The following is a 20961-nucleotide window of genomic DNA, read 5'->3' as shown; positions in this document are numbered from 1 at the left end:
ATGTATTTCTCCTTCCCCAATACTTTTTGTGCTTACTGTAATTATCTGCAGACAGATTTCATTCTCCATCGAGTAGCAGGCCAAACTTCTTTTTGATCTTCCTCATTCTACTAGCAGTTCTTACAGAATTATTTCTGCTCATCTCTGAGGTCTCATTTTGTGCCTCAGTCTTTCTGGTTTTATCCCTGAATACTTGTGCTGCTCTTCCAAATTTATTCTTTAAAATTTGACCCCTTTTTTTTCTTTTCTTGTATGTTTCTCTGATGCTCAAGCTACCAAAAAAAATAATAATAATAATAAAAAAAATCATGATTTACCCAGCTTGGCACCTACTGAATTTTTATTCTTGCACTTGGAGAGCTTGTATTGTGCCCTTAGCTTACTCCAAGGAACTGACAACTTTATTTTACATTTCCCTTTGCCTTACAAAGGAAATCTTATTTACCAGATTTGAGCTTATTAACATCAATCTTCCTGAATCCCATTGCTTTCAACTTGATCAGTCCCACCTTTCCCTTCTGAAATGGAAGTCCTGAAGCAATTTTTCTAAATTGCAGAAATTACCCAGTAATTGTAACAGTCACCCATCATTTGAATAGTAGTAAAGTTGAATATACAGTGGAACAAACAGTGGCTGCTGAGTAGGAAGAAACAGCAGTTAGGAGGGAAACTGAGAAAATAGCAGCATGTGCCATGGTTCAATCAAATCATAGCTTCAAGAACCCAGGAGTTCATTTCTATCCAGAATAATAAGAAATTTTTCTGAATCTCAATTCAGTAAGCAGTGTTTTCTCAAACAGAAAGTTTTGTTCCTCTGATTACTTTCATAAATCAAAATAATGATCTTGACAATGCAGCCAATACAGAAAGAAAGAGGATGCCTCTCCTTGAGTAGTAGCAGCCCTAGTTCAACACTCTTGGTACCTGGTTCAGTTTTTCTGTGGACAAAGGAAGTTTTTCACCTTGCTTCTTAACACTCATTATACAATAAAGGCACCACAGAAAAGGAGCACATCTGGATCTCTTCCAAGGTGCTGTTGAGGTTTAGCCACAAAGAAATGTTAAGTACTTGCTTAGAGATACATATGGGCCCTTTAACCCCAAAAGGCAGAATTTCAGAGTATAAAATCTGGCAATCTGTCCAAATAAGTCTTTGACTTCCAAGCATTTATCCAACATCCAGACTTAGTTATTTGCATAACAGTGTTTTTGAACAGCATCTCCCATGCTTAGCATAAACCAGAAAGACTCATCATAGAAATTAGCACTGAAACAAACCTCTTCTTCTGCACTAGTTTGGATCAGCCTGCTCTTCCTGGACCTGCTGTCACCACTTGATTAGGGAAAGTGATAGAGATTCAGCATGTTCACAAGGGAGTGGGACCTGCAGTACGCCCAGCAGCTTCTCATTGAGGTTTCATTCCTAGAAAGACAAAATCCAGATGTAAAACTGAAAAAGAGCAACCCTCTGGCTGTTTCCTCATCCTTCTCTGCCTGTAGCATTGACCATGTTGGGAACTGAATAGAAAGGAGTGGAACAAAACAGAACAGAATGGAAAAGGAACCGAACAGAATGGAATAGTATAGTTATTTGGAGGTGACATTCAAAGATCATCAGGATCATGCAATATTCAAGCTGAGGCTGCATCAATACTAAATACGGGGGGAGAATTACCTCTTCTGACCTGCTGGCCATGCTGTATTTGATGCACCCAAAAATGCACTTTACCCTCCTGGCTGCCAGACCACACTGCTGTCTCAGGCTGAGAATGCACATGGTCACCTCTCCTCTTGACGATGAAGAGAGAGGACCAAGACCTCTTTCAGCTGGTGGGAAGGGCCATGCCTTTTGGAGGAACTGGGAAGGAACCACCAAGGACCTTGACACAATGACAAGCTGATGTCCACCTAGTTTTAGTCCATCATCAGATTCAACTGCAGCACCTGACATGCTCCAAAAATATAACTCTTTACTCATCCCCTCAGTATATGAATCCCCATTTGAAGATTTTTCCTTGTGATGTTTGAAAGAAAAAAAAGTCATTTCAGATATCCATAAAATAATGAAAATAACCACATTGGCAAGAATGGATTTGTTAGATTTTCTCTTCAGCATGTCTACAAATCCACTGAGAAAAAAAATCTCCATTTAGACATTCCACTCTCTGGCCTGTGGAAATACAGGCAACAGCTGCCCTTTTGGCTGGACAGATGAGCCCCAAAACACTGTAGGCACACCAATGGCCAGTTATTTCTAGGCATGGATCCAAGGGCTGATCTCAGCCTTCTGCAGGGCTCAGGAGCAGCCTCTGAAGAAAAGTGCAGGTTTTTTTCCCCTCTCCTTTTGGGGTGATTATCAGCAAGAACCACTCTTCAAATGCATCTCTCTCAGTATCTGGAGAGGCAGCAAGAACACCCTCAATAGAAAATCCCTTCATCTGAAAGATCCTGTGGCTGGAAGCCAGCCAGGGCTTGCTGGCCTCCAGACCAAATTGTGAGATTCAGTTTTGCAGTCAAGAATTTTTTTCACTGCTGGACCAAAGAAATGCAGGAACCTATTTACAAGCAGCAGCAAGCAGAAAAAAAAGTGCAGGGTATGAGACGAGCTTGGGAAGTCCAAGTTGGGGGAACATAAATTTCTGTGTCGCATCTCAAGCACCAGAGTGCAGCGTGGTCCAGCAGGCTGGGTGTGCCTGTGGTCATTTCCCTCGAAGAGGATGGTAAAAAACAGATATTGAAGACAACAGGCCCAAGCCCTTGCAGACAGAGCTGCTCACACTAACTACGAGAGAACATCAAGGGAAGAACTGGATTAAACTCCTCTCTTTCATAGAATCATAGAACCGTTAAGATTGGAAAAGACCACTGAGATCATCAAGTCCAACCACTGATCCATCACTAACCTTGTTTCTCAGTGCCACATCTGCCCTTCCTCCCCTGCAATGCGTACAGCTGGATCCACTGACCCTGACCCACTGCCTACACATCAAACGCTTGTCTCTTGAGCAAATCCTGCCACAGCTGATGGTGACTTCCTTTCCTCAGTCACCTCTGGTTCAGGCAACCATTTGAGACTTGGGTATAAACCCTAAATTATTCTGAGACAGCTCAAGGCCCCATCTTCCACAGGCTGTAGAGCATTTGCTATGTTAAAACCCTAAAAAACAGCTTAAATAAAAAATGCTTTCACATTTTCTTGCAGCCAACTTCTCCTGTACTGCTCCATTTTTTTTATTAAACACCTCTCAACAGCACAATACTGTGTAAAGCACAAGGAAGGAGCTTATACTGATAGGGAGACTTAAATATCTGGTTAAAAGGCAGGGAGGCAGAGTGGGGGCAATGGAATAGGATGGCACACATAGGATGATCCAAACATCTATTTGTACTCTGGAGGAGGCCAGATTCATGCCTAGATTTTCCTGATGTCCTATTTCTCGCGAGAGGTCAAAACTGCTCTTCCTGATGGTGCATACTGGCCTTTGCTTCTCAATCACAGAATCATATAATACCCCAAGTTGGAAGGAACCCATAAGGATCATGAAGCCGAACTCCTGACTGCACGCAACAGTGTAGTGGATAATAGCACAGAAAATCAGTTTTCCTTTGCTTTCCATAAGAGCATCTCCTACTTATAGGTCAGCCCAGAAGTAAGTTTTCTTTAGTAATTAAACAAATGTCATCATGGCTTTAGGGGAATGAGTGGCGTGATTAAGACTTGCAGGTAGTTCTTTGCCCAGAAAATCTTCCATTCATTAAAGCCAATCATTTCTTTTGCTGAGAATAGCAATTAGAAATAATAAAAAAATATCCTGCAGTAATTAAAAAAAAACAGTATTCCTAAAAAAAAACCCTGCTGCGAAGTGAAATAATACTCAGCAGTCTCTTAAGCATGACAACATGGGAATTCAGCCTACAGTGCCATGCTGCTCCCTGTGGGCCTCTGAGCTGGGTAGCCTTTAATCAATGACACATGCCTCTTGTGCAAAAGACAGCCCAAAGGCATGCTGGGGTGAATTAGAGAGACAATTTCAGCCTTCTCCTGATTTTCTTGCTTTCGTGAGTTTAAATCTGATCTTTAACATTATTTGAAAACAATTTTTGTGGTTTGATTAGATCTAGTGACAGTAAGTAAATAGCTGATCTAACATCTGCTGGCCTCCAGCTGGAAGCTGCCAAGTTCCACTTTAGGGCCAGCTCTCTTTAGGAGTCGGACTCAATAATCCCACATTGGAATATTCTGTGCTTCTAAGACCCAAGTTCATGGCAGAACTAGGACTCTATCTGTACAGCTTAAAAACTTTCAAAGCTTGCAGTTTAACACACTTCTGTGTGTGCCAATCTGCTAAATGTCCCCATACATGCTAATATTTTCAGATAGCAACTTCTAAAGCTTGAGATAGTGTGTATATATGTTTTTATTCTAAAATCACATCCAACAGCCTTTGGTTGAAGAGTTTAGATCTTCTCTTCCATTTGTCAAGTCTGCATTAATTTGCAGGAGAGGCATGATTCAATCTGAACCTTATTGATAAAACCAACTAATGGCTGGAATTTACATAGAAATAACACCAGCATCAAAAGCTATCCAGGAGTTTGAAGCATCAGAAATCATCACAGTGCACTGAATAAGATCATATGAATAATTCAAGATCTTCAACATCACAGTTTTGGATTCCTATAAGATCACTGCTCCTTTTTCCGGAATTGTAAGCTAATAAAAGGGGTGGAAGGGAATCACACCAAGCTACATACATTTATTTAGCTCTTTTACAAGTAATGGTCCCCTCCCAGAAGCTTTCCATGATTCATAAGAGTAAAGGTAGCTGTGACAGACTAAAAACCAGTGCTATTTTAAAATAAAGTCTTCTAAACTATCTACTAACCACAAGGCAGAAGTTCTCATGAGAAACAAACAATAGGTGTCACCCTCAATTTATTCTTGTTTAATTTTAACAACTTGACCTAAATAATCCTCTCTTGCTGTACTATTAACTGCTGCTATTAATGTGGGGCAAAGGCAGAGGGCTGGGCTAGCTCATTGCCCCCTTCCACAACCTCTTTGCATGTGGGCATCTTTCTCCCACCTGCACCTCCACCAATCATTCCTAACATTATGCCAACGCCTGTTCCCTGGCCTTTCAGCTCGATGCTATTGCTCTTTTATCAGTGTTTCAGCCCTCATTTTTTTAAATATATTTCCCCTCTTTCTTTCAGAGCACTGTGTGGAAATAGTGGCCCCAGATTGCAGGTCTTAGCTGCCCTTGGAAAGGGATAGAGGACAGGCCCGGGTTTCAGCCCTGTCTCTAAATGTGTTTATTATAACAGATACAGCAGGATCTTGTTTGAATAGACAATAGACAGGAAATTAACAGTTAAGGCTGAAACTCTAGTCCTTCATTCCTGTGATTAAGAGAAAACAGATACCATGCTGAAACAGAAAGACAATTTTAGCTTTCATGCAGCACTGTCCTTCAGTGTTCCACATCAGGCATGCAACATTATTTCTGTGCAGAATTTAGCCATTAATTTCCTTCATTTGAAGTAAAAAACATTCACACAGTATTATAAAATGCTCTCTATTCCTGAAGCGACAGATCATAATGGCTCATCCTGAATATGCCATTCTGTCCCTTCACACAGATATTTAATGGCTGAGATAAATCATGGCTTGGGGTTTACAGAGGCATCATGTCAGCAACAGCAATGAATTACAAACTTCCTCCTTCAGACAGCAAACACCCAATTACCAGCATCATCTTCCTTCACACTTTGAATGGTGAAGGAGGGGTTGGCATCCGTCATTTTTCATGTCTCAATGCATGGAGGCTGATACAGTCATGCCTGTTGTAATTGAGCCCATTGATATCCAGTCATTCATAAACAAAATGCCATAATGCACAATCTATGGGGACAGTACAATGAAAACAAGGAGCTTGCTCTATCTTTCCATCCCTGTATATGGGAGTGCATGGGGAGGCATGAAAAAAACGAACAGGTTTATGTCAGGATGAAAGAAAACATCTGTGACAAAAACACATTCTTTAACACAGCACATATGCTCTGATTTCAGAGCTGACCTTGCTTTGAGCAGGAGGTGGGACTAGAGACCTCCAACCTGAAAAACCTCAAAAAATGAAAAGGAATGGCTTCTATCAGGCAGTTGAAATCAGTTGGGTCTTTAATGTTTTTCTCTCCATACACCAGGTAAATGGAGAGTTCAGAAAAGGTGACCATGTTGAGCAACAACAATTAGATGTTAATTACTAAATGAGAAATTAAAGAGGTGCCAACAATCTCTGCAAGCCTGTAGTTTGCCTTCTTCACATACAACAGCAATCCTGTAGAATGCACTTCTTCCAGGACAAGAGAAAGGCAACTCATGCCAGAGAGACATGTGGCAACCTGAGCTTCTGGCCAGAGCCAAACTCATCACCTCCTGGACCCCTTTTCTTTCAGGGCAGGGTCAAGCAATACAAACTGATGTTTCCTTGAAATAATTCCCTTAATCCAACCTTAAGCATGTCGAAGAGCTCCAAGCATTGGAGAAGTCTCCTGATTAATCATTCTAAGTTCTTTTTTGCTGGATCACAGAATCACAGAATGGCCAGAGTTGGAAGGGACTTCAAGGATCATGAATCTCCAATCCCCCTGCCACATGCAGGGCCATCAACCTCCCCATTTAATGCTAGACCAGGCTGCCCATGGCCCCATCCTTGAACACCTCCAGGCACGGGGCATCCACAGCCTCTCTGGGCTGTTCCAGCACCTCACCACTCTCTCTGCAAAGAACTTCCCCCTGACACCCAACCTAAATCTCCCCTCCCTCAACTTAAAACCATTTCCCCTCGTCCTACAGTTATCAACCCTTTCAAAGAGTTGATTCCCCTCCCCTCTGTAGGCTCCCTTTAGGTATTGAAATGCTGCAATGAGGTCACCCCACAGCCTTCTTTTCTCCAGGCTGAACAAGCCCAGCTCCCTCAGCCTGTCTTCATAGAGGAGGTGCTCCAGTCCAATGGATGACATTATGCTTTTTTGTTCAAGCTTAAAAATGTTCTTTAGAAACCTGCTAGCAATAAAACATGAGAGAGTTTGCTGAAAAGAATAATTAAACATAAATGATCTTAAAAAGATTGATCCCACTTGCAAGCATTTAAAGATGCCAGCTGCTAAATTACAACCTCGGCACAGACCTGGGTGCGTGTGCCCATTTTAAACAGTGTGAGATGAGATCTACATGGAGAGAAGGTTGGCCCCATCCTCTGAGCAGATCCATGTGCTCAAATGTCCTGAGACCAGAAGAACATGGAAACAAAACCCCACAACTTCAGGGGAACTTGAGGGTGAGACGTGTATCCGTATAGTCTGTACAGTGGGATCACAGCTTCAAGAGATCCGGTGCAGTGACATGTGTTTATGTTGTGCAAGTGTCTTTTGAAGTTTCTGCTTGGTGAAAAGCACCAAGCACCCAAAACTTAGAAAGAAGAAAGTAACAGCTTCCTGTTCCTAAGTGGAATCTGAAAGAGCCTGGTAGCAAGTAGGCACATCCCTAATGCTGTGATAGAGACCTACGTGCTTTGGGCACACAGAAATACACCAAGTAAATGCCACCCAGCAAGCAACAAGCTTCCTCTCCCAACAGTTCCCTGGCCCCATTTTTCACTACCCATAATACTTATTAAGTACTAATGCACAGCATCAGACCCTTCACAGGCACACATCTCCCAGAAAGAAACACAGGACATGCACAAAGGCATTACTCCACATGCACCAACTGCAGGCTGAATCATCCCAGCACAAACAAGAGCCCTCAGGGCTGTGCAGGGCCTCGTACAAGGGGACTGCACGTCCAATTAGTGCTCAAGGCATTTACTGCTTAATGACTGAGGACTCTGCACGAGACTTCCACTTCCGAGCTGCCAGCAGGATGCAGGGATGAGTGGCATGCAGAGCCCGTGCTCAGGAGTCTATCTCCCATCCCCTTCATGATGCTACACATCATCTGTGTCTCCTGCTTTTGTTAGTCATTTCATTTGTAGGCAAGAGACCGTGTCTGTTGCTCCCTTAATTATGGAAAAGTTGTCTGTGCACAATTTAAACAAGCCCCTGTTCTGCTCTTTATCAATATTGAACACGCTTCCTGCCTCTCCGATGCTCCAGCTTGCAGCCACACAACATTTGTTCATAGCTGCAGGCTATGTCAGCAAGACTTTGATAGAACTACAAAAGAGCTCCTCGTTCAAACAAACAGCACCAGTGAATAGACTGGAGTGTTGCAAATGCTGGCAGAGCTGTACCAACTTGAGGTTGGGAATGGTAATTTCCACTACAAATAGTGAATACTATTACAGCACCTGCACCTCCATTGGGTGATCTTATGCTTCTTGGGCTCTCAGATGTGTGTGGTCAGAGAGAGCATCCAGGTGTGCATTCAGAAGGATGGGATGCTGTTCCAAGAGATGAACAATGGATGGACAGGAATCGAAAATCTGCCCTGTGATGGAAGCACACACACACTGTATGCCTTGAAAGGCCCAGCCTTCCCACTGGGAACTGAAGCTTTTCTCTAAGAAATCCGCATCAGGTGTGTGATGTATATTCAGTGATGTGACACCAAATCATAGAAGTGTTTGAGTTGGAAGGAACCAGTAAAGGCCACCTGGTCTTTAAAGGAACCGGTAAAGGCCCCTGCAATAAGCAAAGACACCTACAGTTCCATCAGGTGCTCAGAGCCCCTCCAGCCTGACATTGAGTGTCTCCAGGGATGGGACATCCACCACCTCTCTGAGCAACCTGTGCCAGTGCCTCAATACCCTTATCATAAAAAAGCTTTTTCCTTATATACAACCTAAACCTCTTTTAGTTTGAAACCATTTCCCCTTGTCCTATCGCAACAGATTCTGCTAAAGAGCCTGCCTCCTTCTTTCTCATAGCCCTTCTTTACATACTGTAATCCATAGAGCAGAGTGTCTGACAGATGTTCCTTCTGATTTCTCCAGCACTGTGCGTGCAGCGACCAGCAAGAAGAATCCCAGAGGACACCAAGCTTGCTGCTTACAGAGTGGCAGCAGATGGTACCTGGGGGTACTTTTGTTTGCAGATGGTGTACTCTCCTCCACAGTGCTGCAGGTTAACAGCACTGTGAATCACAGAACAGATAGAATCATAGAATGTCTCAAATTGGAAGGGAACCATACAGATCATTGAGTCCAACTCCTGGCTGCACACAGGACCATCTAAAAATCAGACCATATGTCTGACAGCGCTGTCCAAATGCTCCTTGATCTCTGGCAGTTCAAGGCTGTGCTCATTGCCCCGGGCGGCCTGTTCAATGACCACCACTCTCTGGTGCAGATCCTTTCCCTAACCTCCAGTTACCCCTCCCCTGACACAGCTCCATGCCTTTCCTTCAGGCCCGGTTGCTGTCACCAGAGAGCAGAGCTCCCCCTGAGGAGCTGTAGCCACCATTATGCCTCCCCTCAGCTCCTCTGGGCTGAGTTTCACTTCTCTTCAATTAAAAGAACTTCAAAAGCACAAACACTGCACCAGCACTATTGTGCACACCAAGAAACACTGCATTTACTCCGTGACTTGTTTCATCACAGAAGCAAAATCAGGCTTTACCGATTGCAAAACGCCAGGAAACTTCAATGAATCAGTTCTGTTATGAGGGATAAATGACACCGAGTCTATCACACCATAAGTGAGGGCTTAGCTTTCATTTGCATAATGATTAAAGCAAACTCACAAATCATATTTTATGCAGGTAATAATTATCTGCAGCATTTATGCAAGGGGTAGTTTATTGCTGATGGCCTCAGCGCCAGCTTTCCAAGTGATTGGTGATTTTGGACACCTCTGGTTTGAGCAGTCCATTCCGACCTTATCTCAAACGTGCTTCGGAGGTCAGCACTTTGTGAAATTGAAACTCCTCTGAAGATACCATCCTGTGCATACAGAAAATCACTCCTTACTTTGCTCAAACCCCAGCTGTCGCTGCTCAGTCTCATGACCATATAAGAGCAAGAATCAAGGAAACAGATCTGCAGGCCACAAAAATGCTAGCAGGGTGTGACTGTTCTACTGCAGGAACAATACTAGGGTGTATAACTCAATATACAGAAGAAAAATGACACAAACCAAGGCAATCCAAACAAATGTCACATCCCTCACAGTTTTTGCTTGCATCACTGGGACTTGCTGCCAGGTAAACCCAAATGCTGGGGCCTGAGTGCTCATCACAGCAAAGGTCAATCCTAAGGCTTGTGTCTTATGACTTGCAGAGGGAAGGAGAGGATGTAACTCTTGGCCTAACTCCCAAGCTTTTGGCAACAAGCATTTAGCAACAGCTCGAGCAGGAGGCTGCATCTGGGCCCAGAGCTGTCTCCATGGGCTGGCCTCCTGGTGACTTCTCACAGCCCTTTCTGAGTGTACCCCTGTAACAGCTTGTGTCAAGAAGGTCCATGACCTCTGTTATTTTCAGTACAGTACTTCAGACTGGTTTGGTGTTCTTGCTTTGTGTGGAGTGTCAATGGGCTGAGATCCTCACCCTCAGCCAAGAAGCCCAAACCCTCGAGATGGCCTGCTCCAAAGGACCTCATCCATCCATGGCTCTTCCCACTCCTTGGACCTTTCCCTGTTCTACTTTGTGCTCCTGAGAGCATAACACATATCTGTAAAACAACCAGAAGAGGGCCATTCACATTGCCTAGAGGCATTCAGGAGCACTTGCAAGTACCTTCATACCAAGTACCCAAGACCAGAGATGAATCTGCAGATGTGAAAGTCAAATGGACTTCCAGAAAATAAGACTCCAGTTCTCCATTGCAGCTAGATGCGTGGCAGCCAAGAGGGATACAATCCTCAAACTTAAAAGCACACTCAATACATCAGCGTGCATGTGCTTCCCACTGTCTTGCCTGGCTATGTTCAACACAGCACTGCACTTTGGGCAGAGCTATCTGGTGGTGATAGGATTGTCACGCATTGATATGTTCAAAGCACATGAATGAAATGCTGGGGCCAGCAAAGACAGACCACAGATGATGAGCATTCCTGCTCAACCTCCAGAGCTTGAACCGAGGTGGCCATTTGACTCAGTTCTGAGGTTTTACAACATGACTGATCTGAGCAACCTCTCTGCCTGGCTTTGCTACAAGTTAAAGCCACAAAGTGCAGCTTTAATTTATACCACAAGAATAACATACTCAGTTGTTCCACTGACAGAGAATCACACGTCTCAGAAATTTTTTTTACCCTTTTTGCAACAGGCCTGATGGCTGACAAGAGGATGCATTAGGCAGCAGTGCCTCTTCCTGCTCCACAGCAGACCTCCTTTTCCCCTCTTGGCACTGCAAGTACAGCAGAAAAGTCCAAAAGGAGCCACCAAGGCACAACAGACAACAGTTACCCTGTCCTATTTCCCAGCCCACACACGTCCTCCTTCCACCAGGGGAGAGGGAGGCAAAGAAGGTGGATTTCCCCTGCTTCCCATTGACTTTACACAGGTAATGCAAGTGCAGAGGCTTGAAAACAGTACTATTTCGGGGTGACTAGGTCTAGTAGGAAAAAATGACCATGGGAAAAATTAGTTGTCAGAGCAATTTTCCTCCAGATTGGGTAGTAGGAAACATGTACACCGAGGCCAGCAATGTACCCTGAACCCCTAGAACTGGAGCAGGCACTGTTCCCATAGAAGAGAACTACAGGATGCTCTACACCCCACACTAATGCATCACAGCAAATGTGTGTACAGAGCCTCAAGTCTGCAAGCACAAAAAGCAGAACAGATACAGACAGACTAACATGTTTGTTTAAGGTTGTGCGAGTAACTAAATGAATATGCAGGCAGCCCATAAATTCTTTTCAGTGATGCCTTGGCAGGGTGCTTTTGTTCACTCACACTCACAGATTTCTCACACGGGAAAGGTGAGGCAGAGAGCTGTATTTTATGTGCTGCAGATAACAAATTGACTGAGAGGCTTATTGATGGAAATGTGATAAGGGAGAGTGAGTGTCAGCACTGAAATGATGGTCCCACTTTCAAAGAGTGAACAGAAAAGACTGTTCAGCTGGCTTTGTAATCATACAGCATTTTTTTTCCTAGCTGCAGTTAGGCATCACACGGTGTCTCTCAGCTACATAGAAATAGGGACAGATACAACAAAAGATTGCTTCCCATGTAGAATTTTCAAGTGCCCATAGGACATGTTATTGCTTCAGACAGAAGCTAACACTTTCATTGACACATAAGTCAGGTAGGAACGTTTTACTCTTCAGATGACTTGGATCTCAATCTGCTGGATATTTAGGCAGTTAACTCCTGGTAAGGCATCCAGCTTTCACTGTTAGTGAAAACTAACAGAATTGGATAATTAAATAGGAAAAGGATATCCAGAATCTTTCTGTACCTGGATTTTAGGAGTCCCAGTCCCCACGCTCTTCAACTTAAAAAGTGCTACAAAAAGCCAAAACTAATTGCCAAAAACTGAACTGCAAAGCATCATCGAGAGATCTACAGACAGACATTCTCACTTTTACCACAGCACCCAGGACTTTTTAGCAGTCTCTCAGGACCAGCATCTCAGTGCCTACAACCCAACACTGCCTCAAGCTGGGCTGTACAACACAAGACTTAACTCTTGGCTTTCCCTGGGCTATCAGCAGTATGGGACTTGCAGCTCTATGCTTCATTTGCCATCCTTAGCACCCAAATGCTTATTACAGAATCACAGAATCACTGAGGTTGGAAAAGAGCTCTAAGATCATCTAGTCTAACCACAAACTCACCCCCAACAACATCCACTAACCATGTCCCTCAGTGCCACATCTTCACAGGTCTGGAACACCTCCAGGGACAGTGACTTCAGTTCTCTGGGCAAATGACAAAGCTGAGAATATTAATGACTAAGCTAAGAAGCAAACACCACAGAACTATCCCTGACATTTCAGCACCTCTATTTTACACCATCCATGCAAAAAAAAAAGCGTTCAAGCAACAGTCTTCCCTTTTCCTGGGATATCTTAAGACGTTTTTAACACAGGAGCACAGCTTGTCTCCAGGACCCACTAGGAAGATGACCTTTCAGTACACAAATGTGCATTGGAACATATGGCCCATCTTTATCTTGGCACACCAGGGGGGTCAGCAGAGGTCATTTCCAAACCAGGTCACCGCTGCCACACACCTGCTGACCAGCTGGAGCTGCTCTCGTTGAGCACAGTGGGCTGCAGAAGGGACAATTCCACAAATAAGGGACCTCTCTGGACAGTTTACAAAACTCCAGACCACTTCTACTTCTGACTCCTCAATCTACTCAGCCCCTGAAGGCCTGTTTGAGTAACCACTCTGAAACAAAGGCTTTCATTTAAACTGGAGGGGAACTTGCACTGTAGATGTCAATAGCACAAAGGGTGGATTTTAGTGTTTAGGGTTTCTGAGTCAGTCTGGAAGTGCATGGAAATGTTAGAGTGTTTCATTACTCCTATAACTCCCTGTCAGCAGAGAGAGCTGTGGCCATATGATACACTGACAGCACTCTGAAATGATATATCCCTGCAGCACCAGCACTGCTCAGCAAACTGGAGTATCAGCCTCACCAATGATTCTTGCAAAAATGGTCATCAGATGATTCATGCAAGTTTCTTCCTCAGGGAAAGAACAGATGGGGTGGATGAATGCATCAAAGGCAAAAAAAAGCCACAGTAGACACATTTTCTATAAAGCCTCCCAAATTTGACTTAGCTCTCATGGACTGTGACAATGCACCTGCCAATACAGTGCTCTCCTGCCATTCCCTGGGGCCTAATATAGATCATGGCCTAATGTGTTATGTGCACTGAGTGAGGTCAAACAGTCCTGGGGTTCCAGTGATACTGCTGACTTGAGAAAACAGAATTCACATTTCTGTGATGGTGATTCTATATGACTCTGCAGAAAGTCATTTACAGTCATTTGGGGAGCAGCAATTCTGACACCCAAAGGTGCTGTAGGATCAGCAGTTATTAGTTTGTCAGCCACTTTGGGTTCATTTCTACAATTTAGCAGCATCTAAGCTCACAGATAGTGAGAGACACTCTGTGCCTTTGTAGCCCAGTATCTCTGAGACCTCTGAGACACCTATTGCTCCACTGCAGAGATATCCCATAAGTTCTCTGTTCTCTGTGACTTTAGGAAGGAGATAAGACTGAGTTTTGACACCACAGGATACTTAGCACAGTCATCTTGCATCAGGCCCTTGCCTTTTTCTGTTCTGTAAGTAGACACACATTTGAGCAACATGAAGAGACAGTCTGGACTGAAGTGTCTGCCCCTGCTGCCTACAGCTCCTGAGCACCAGGAGTTCTGAGCTCTGACCTGTGTTTAAAATAGTAATTACACATAGCCTCTGGTGTTAATGGCCATAAAAGCACTTGAGATTAGGCATACATCACAGTTTTACCCACTTACAGGCAGCTTATTTTACCAACAATCTGCATTCTAGTCTTAGTTCAATTAGAGACACTAAAAAAAAATCCTCAATCCCACTGCCTGGAAGCACTACTATCAATATCAGTAAAATAAAAGATGTTAAAAGAATAAAGCACTAGTGGGAATGCAACACGTGTACTGGCACTTAATGCTTACCTTCGTTAATATTTCTGATATAGTGGCTTGGAGGAAAGATAGTGGAAGTTGTTTCATATCCTGCTGGTCTTTGTGGCCTGCAGACAAGGATGGCCTCTTTCTCCTGGTGCTGATTCATGAAACACCATCAGGTCTCTGCTCCAGAGCATCCTAAAAACCTCTGAGAAGATCCAGTCAGATGAGAGACATAATGGAAATAAGGACCCACTGGGAAGTTTCCAGCCCAATCCTTATCAACCAGTCTGAAATCACCCTAAATACAACTACTCTTCCTAGCCAGTTGGACAATCCTCCAAGAAACACAGAATTCTGAAAGGCATTTGTGGTGACCCTTGCAGACTGGATGACAACCATCCATGTGGCAGATGTCCAACATAATTCACTGATTTCTGGCATCAGGATCAAGTCACTGTCTACTGTTCTATTGAATCATATCTGCTTGCTTTTTGAGAAGCACTTTGAGACTGGCAGAATAAGTCTCATGTGCATAATAAATATTGTAAATAACCGTTTAAGTAAAATGTGGAGTTCCTAAAAGAAAAAAGTAACCCAAAAGAATAGAGATTTCGAAACTGTGATCAAATGGAACTTACCTATTAAGTAGATACTAAGTTCAAAGGACCAATTACATATCACTTTCCTCAGCCAAGTTAACTGCCCCACAAATTCTGGTGTGTGATTCCAGTTGGAAATAAAATTGAGGACTCCAATGAATAGGATAAATGTCCAACTGCATTTTTCAATGCCATGAAAAATCTAGAGAAAAGCCAAAGTGGATGGACTCCAAAACATTTTAAACAAGCAAACTCTTCAGTCCAGACAGCTGAGAAAGTTATTGAGACATGATTAGTGCACAAATGACAACCTGTAAAGCTGTTACCAACACACCTTGGAATCTGTGACAACTCAATTAAGAGATGATAGTAATTGCTTTAGGACAGAAAAAGGCAAGAAAGTGCTACAAAATGTTTCACTTTACTGAGTAATTTCTGTGTGGGCATTTTAAAAGATCTGTTTGATCCTCTTCTGATTAGCTATAGTCGAGGTAAAAAGACAGCCATGGAACAGAATGGCTTCACCTCACCTGAAACCAACATTGGTAATGAAGGTGTCTGGTCAAATAGGACACTTGATAGGTACCCCCTAAGAATAGAATAAAGTGCTGTGAGATGACATGCATTTATCTCCATTGATGGTAGGAGAAGATTGGTGGCTAGGAACTAGAGCTGTTGAGCTATGAGCAACTTTAGACTTCGGCAGAAGAAAGATAGGTAGGGCATAATTAGATTCGAAGATTTTACAACCATAAGCTTTGCAATATTGTTTCAATGTATTAAATTGCTTTAATATTCCATGAAGATAACAAGACAGAGAATCTTGTGCAGTGGTTAGCAAAAGGATTTGTGTCATCCCTTCATTAAATAGCAGCCTTTCCATCCTGTAGAAATGGCTGGTACCTTTAAGTTTTCATTTAAACTTCTACAGAAGGTCAAGATTATTCTTCTTCCCCTTGAATCACCAGGGTGACACAGTACCTCCTTGACTAGTTTGGCTACCTCTCTTGACGAAAGTCATCTCTCCTTGTGCTAAATGGCTGCAGGATACCCATATGGATATCCCAAAGTTATTCTTCCATCAGGGAGCAATCTTTTGCACAGCCCACATGGCCAGTAGAGAAAAACAGGGATGTGAAGCACATCAGTTGCATCATGCATGAGATCCTCCTGCAACCTACACTAGTTGCATGAGACAAAAACACATCAACACACACCCCAGGAATGACAAACACCAGGCAAGGCATCTACTGCATGCCAACTATGTCATACCTGAAAGAAATAAGTTTACCTTTAAAACATTCAGTATTGCAAAAGCATTGGGGCTGCAAGATATGATTTAGTAGCTTGTGGTAGCAGTGGTAATGAGAAGGTGGTTGGACTGGATGATCTTATAGGTCTTTTCCAACCTTGTGATTCTATGATTCTATGATTCTATGAAACTCACAGTTTCCAGATGTGTCTTTCATCTTCCTTCCTGAAAATGTATGTCCATCCACCTTGCTGGCATATCCCATTTACTGGAGGCACTGATCCACAGTTTACAGAAGCCAACAGAAGCACAAAACTGGAGGAAGTTTCTCCTGAAAGATTTTGGATTCATTTTTAAGAGAGATTTTTTTTTTTCACTCTGCCAGATCTAAACTGCAGTGAAAGGTTTTGTTTCAATTTTACCAATCAAAGTTGAGTATTATTTTTTGCAGAAACTGCATTTTCCATCAAAGACCTTTTCATCTGACTACTTCTGATCAATTTAAATTTTAAGGCTGTTTTTAACATTACTGTCAGTAATAGGATTGGTTTCTGGATATACTCTGTTCATTTTAATTTCTCTCTAAGAAGATATAAAATCTGATGCAGTTTGAAACTTCAGTAGTATTTTTATTGAATATTGTGATTATAGATCTGCCAGAGACTGAATTGTTTAAACAAACTTCCCAAGACCTCTCTAATGATATCTCCAGGGCTGGATTGAGATGTTGAGCAAACAAGTTACTTGATTTTGTAATTCAAGAAGGACTTCTTAGAATTTTTATTCATATAAACTTAATGTTGTCCAGACAAACACACTAAGCATTTAAACCATGTAACAGTTTAAATATCCAGTTTAATAATCGAGTATTATTTGTGTTACCTGGAAGTGCAGAAATGTATATGGAAAACATCTCACTAGGAATGGGAAAATCAAAGAGCCCTGCTCTCCTCCTGCTCTTTTGGGTCAGCCTTCAAATTAGGAAGGTTAGAAAAAGATCATACTGTGATAACAAATTCTTTATTCCAGTGCTGTTCATACAATTAAATGTAGTTTCAAATCTGAAAAAACATTTGAATAAATGCTTATTTAATATGCTAGTTTTGACTCTGCTGTTAGAATAAAACCTGAGCATTAAATGTGCACAAAGGCCTAATGCTAAAAATAACACCCCCAAAAAATTACTGTTTAAAGGAATTTTTACCCCAACTCACTTCGGCAATACAGTTACAACAAAGCACCACTGACAGCTGTCTTGGCATAAATCAAAGCTCAGAAGAAAGTGATGGAGTGAGGAAGGTGTTTCTCAAGCCAGTTTTGACAACCAAGCCAGTGCACCATGGACAAATGCTCCCCTGGAGAACTCCAGGTGCTTCAGGAGTCCAAATGAATCTCAGTTCCCCACTCCAGACACAATTCATTATTAACTCACAGAGCACCCAGCACAGAGCATGCAGGGCATGAGTTTTGTTAAGGACACTTGTCAGTCAGCACTGTACCTCCAAATCAGCACTGGTGTGACACAGAACTGACCATAGCTTGATCTCCTTAGCCACCTCTGTCTTGCCAAAGCATGGCCCTCTTAAAGCAGACATCTTCCATGTTCCATGGCTGTTGCCTTACAACACAGCATAGCACAAAATCACATTCAGCTTGGTAGGAAACCACTTCAGCTCTCCACCTCCCATCCACGACATTCAGAAGGGACTTTCCAAGGGACTGCATGCCCCATTGACAAGTTTATCTTTCCTCTTTGCAGCCTGCATACCTTACTGGTGTCACCTAACAGCAAACAATGAAAACAAGTATTTGCTGCCAAACCTCCTGCAGATTTTTTGTTAGAGAAACATTTACACTGCTCACAAGTTCAAACAATACAACAACATTTATGGATGTATGATTCCATCATGGCTACTCCTGGCCTAGTGTTTGTCCTGGCCAGGCTGCAGCACTCTGAGGCTTCAAGGACACATTGCACCTCTCTGCCATCAGCAGTGGCTGCCCCACGCTACAGAAGGCAGAGAAGCCCCAAACCCTGCTGCCCAAATCAGTGTCAGCCTCACAACCTTTCCCCTAAAACTCTTTGGGATGCCCAGCCCTCGCTGGCCTGCACTTCTTCACAGAGCGCTTCCCAGGAGCACCACCATGTGGGCGGGGTTTTGTTATTATGTTTATTACTGTATTTGTATTATTGTATTCCTTCCATACGAAAAATAACCCAGCTAGCAGTCTGACTGCAGTCGCCCACGCTCACACAGACCAGGCCCGATTTGCAGCGAGGCCATCGGGACCAGCGCCAGGAAATTTGCCTCAGCTCAGTGGGGAAGCGCTCAAGGTTTACAGCAAAACCCCTTTTCAGCAGGTGATTTCAGCAGTGAGCAAATTCCCAGAGCAGAGCACTTATCTTAGAAGCGGAGAGCAGAATGCACAACATAAGTCAGCTTTCTGGGTGTTTCTCATCCTCTTCTCAGCCCCTGCTGGAGAGGCACAGAACATTTATGTTACACTGTACCAGAGATGCTGATTCACAACAGAAATGAGTAACAACAACCAATCAATGAACCCACGCCATTCATCTTCACTGAGATCACTTGCTTGACCCTCTGCAGAGGTCCAGGACTGAAGGAACCCTGCTTTGGTGGCTGAAGAGCAGCCCAGCCTGAACCATGCATGGTCCAAGTGGGAGGAAGGCTCCTCGCCTCAGCACCTGAGCAATGTGGCTGTGGGGGGATGTGCAGAGCATCACGAGCCAGGCTGCTGCAGGAGCAAAGTCGCAGCTTTTTACCCCGGCAATGAACTTCTCTCATTTCCATTTTCATTGGAATATCAATTTGCATTTATTAAAAAAGCCCTTACCCTCCTCTCCAGGAAAAAAAAAAAATCCCGATCTAAAGAAAGAGATTGGTTTACATAAAATCCTATTAGTTTAGCTGATTGCTTCCAAAACATTTCTGAGAAAGCCTTCCATTACCATACAAATGGTGCTGGGCCTTTTTGCAGGCTAACTGCTAGATAGCGTAATGATTTGGGCAAATATTCATCAAGACAGCTGCTTCTGTGAGAGAGGATGTGAGACTGCTGCATGCCTTTTAAGAAAAGCACAAGAAATTGCTGATCTCCTTGAAGCCAATAGCTCCAGCAGCAGCAGCCCTCTCCTTGCACCATCATGCCAGCACCCAAAATGTGTGGGGAGCACACATACAAGAAGTCTGTGGGTCTATGGAAAAGGAGGAGGAGGATATGGGAGAGAAAAAGGAGGATTTAAGAGCGGAGATGGCATGGTGGTGGGTAGCCCAACAACATCAAAAGAAGTGGGAGTAAAGAGCTCATTTTCATGGCTTGGTTCTGTACAAAAAGAGGGCCCTGCAAGCTCTGCAGATGCTCTGCCAAGCCAAGGCCTTTGATTCACAGATAAGTGCTGTCCTCTGCAGTCATGTGGGTGCTGCCTGCACCCCTCCTGCAAGCACAGCAGATTTCTCAAACACCCCCCTGAGGTGCTTTGGCAAATCACTCAGTCATGTGAATATGAAAAAGATCCAGACTGAAGGCAACATTGTAATATTGGAGGGACTGATTTCAACCTGAAGGTCTCTAAATCTGGAAAAAGAGTCTGCACACAGGTTGTTTTCTCTCTCTCTCTCTTTTTTTTTTCTTTTTTTTTTTACTTTAGCAATAAACATTGCCATCACCTTAAAGAGAACAAATATCTCATTAATCTCAGTCACCCAGTTCCAATCAGATTCAGAAACAAATTCTGCAACCAATGTAATGCAGAAAGCCACAATCAGCCTCAGTGGTCTCAAAAAAAAAGGGGGGGGGGGGGGGGGGGGGGAGGGGAATAGAATATTAAGAATGCAGCATGAGACAGAAGTGAAAATTAAAACACTCAACAGCTAATCCAGAATACATTTCATAGAATTATAGAATCATTAAGGTTGAAAAAGACCTCTAAGATCATCCAGTCCAATCCCATCCCATTCCCTCCATGCCCCCTAACCGGGACAGTCCCAGGACCTCCCGAGACAGTGGCTCCAGCCCCCGAGCAGTCTGTTCCCTGGGCAGTCTGTTCCATTGCATTACCACCTCTTTTTCCACAACTTTTTTTCCTAATATTCAATCTGAATAATGTAATTTCCTGTTCTAATAAGCCAAAATGGGAAGAAAATATAGAAGAACTACTATACTAGCAAGGCATTATCAGCCATTGCTGAAAATAAAATAAAACATCAAATCCCTGGGACTTGCCTTCAAGAGAGAGTTTCAACGGGATGCACAAGTCCAGCAGGTGCCATTCTGCTTTCTTGATAGAGGTGATGCAAGGAGATGACACAAGGAGGCACCAAGGGACCATCCAACAAAACCAGGTCTTGCCTCAACCCAAGCTTGCTGGAAGCATGCATGTGCTCAGGGATGGCCTTCCAAAATGGTGCACTCACAAGCCGTGCCTGCCCTGTGTCTGTGCACTAATCGCTGTACAAGGCGATTAGTGACTGCAGCACACCACTGTCAACACCTTCAACACCAGCAGC

At 43.4% G+C, this 20961-nt stretch overlaps 1 protein-coding gene across 15 annotated transcripts in view; it reads right to left on the bottom strand.

Annotated features, from left to right (window-relative positions):
* Positions 1-18895, bottom strand: part of LOC104910903 (uncharacterized) — a 117825-nt gene extending 98930 nt beyond the window's left edge. For all 15 annotated transcript variants that reach the window (XR_014883246.1, XR_014883248.1, XR_014883247.1 and 12 more), the window contains exons 1-4: positions 17932-18895; positions 16628-16763; positions 14627-15769; positions 1279-1423 (exon numbers count right to left, since the gene is read on the bottom strand). The gene's annotated coding sequence lies outside the window, so the exon portion shown is untranslated. The remainder of the gene's footprint in view (positions 1-1278; positions 1424-14626; positions 15770-16627; positions 16764-17931) is intronic.
* Between the last annotated feature and the right edge of the window lie 2066 nt (positions 18896-20961).

Source organism: Meleagris gallopavo, chromosome 4 (genome assembly GCF_905368555.1).
Source record: "Meleagris gallopavo chromosome 4, MGAL_WU_HG_1.1, whole genome shotgun sequence".
Lineage (NCBI taxonomy): Eukaryota > Metazoa > Chordata > Aves > Galliformes > Phasianidae > Meleagris > Meleagris gallopavo.
Note: the sequence above shows the minus strand (reverse complement) of the source record. Positions and strands in the feature narration are given on the sequence as shown.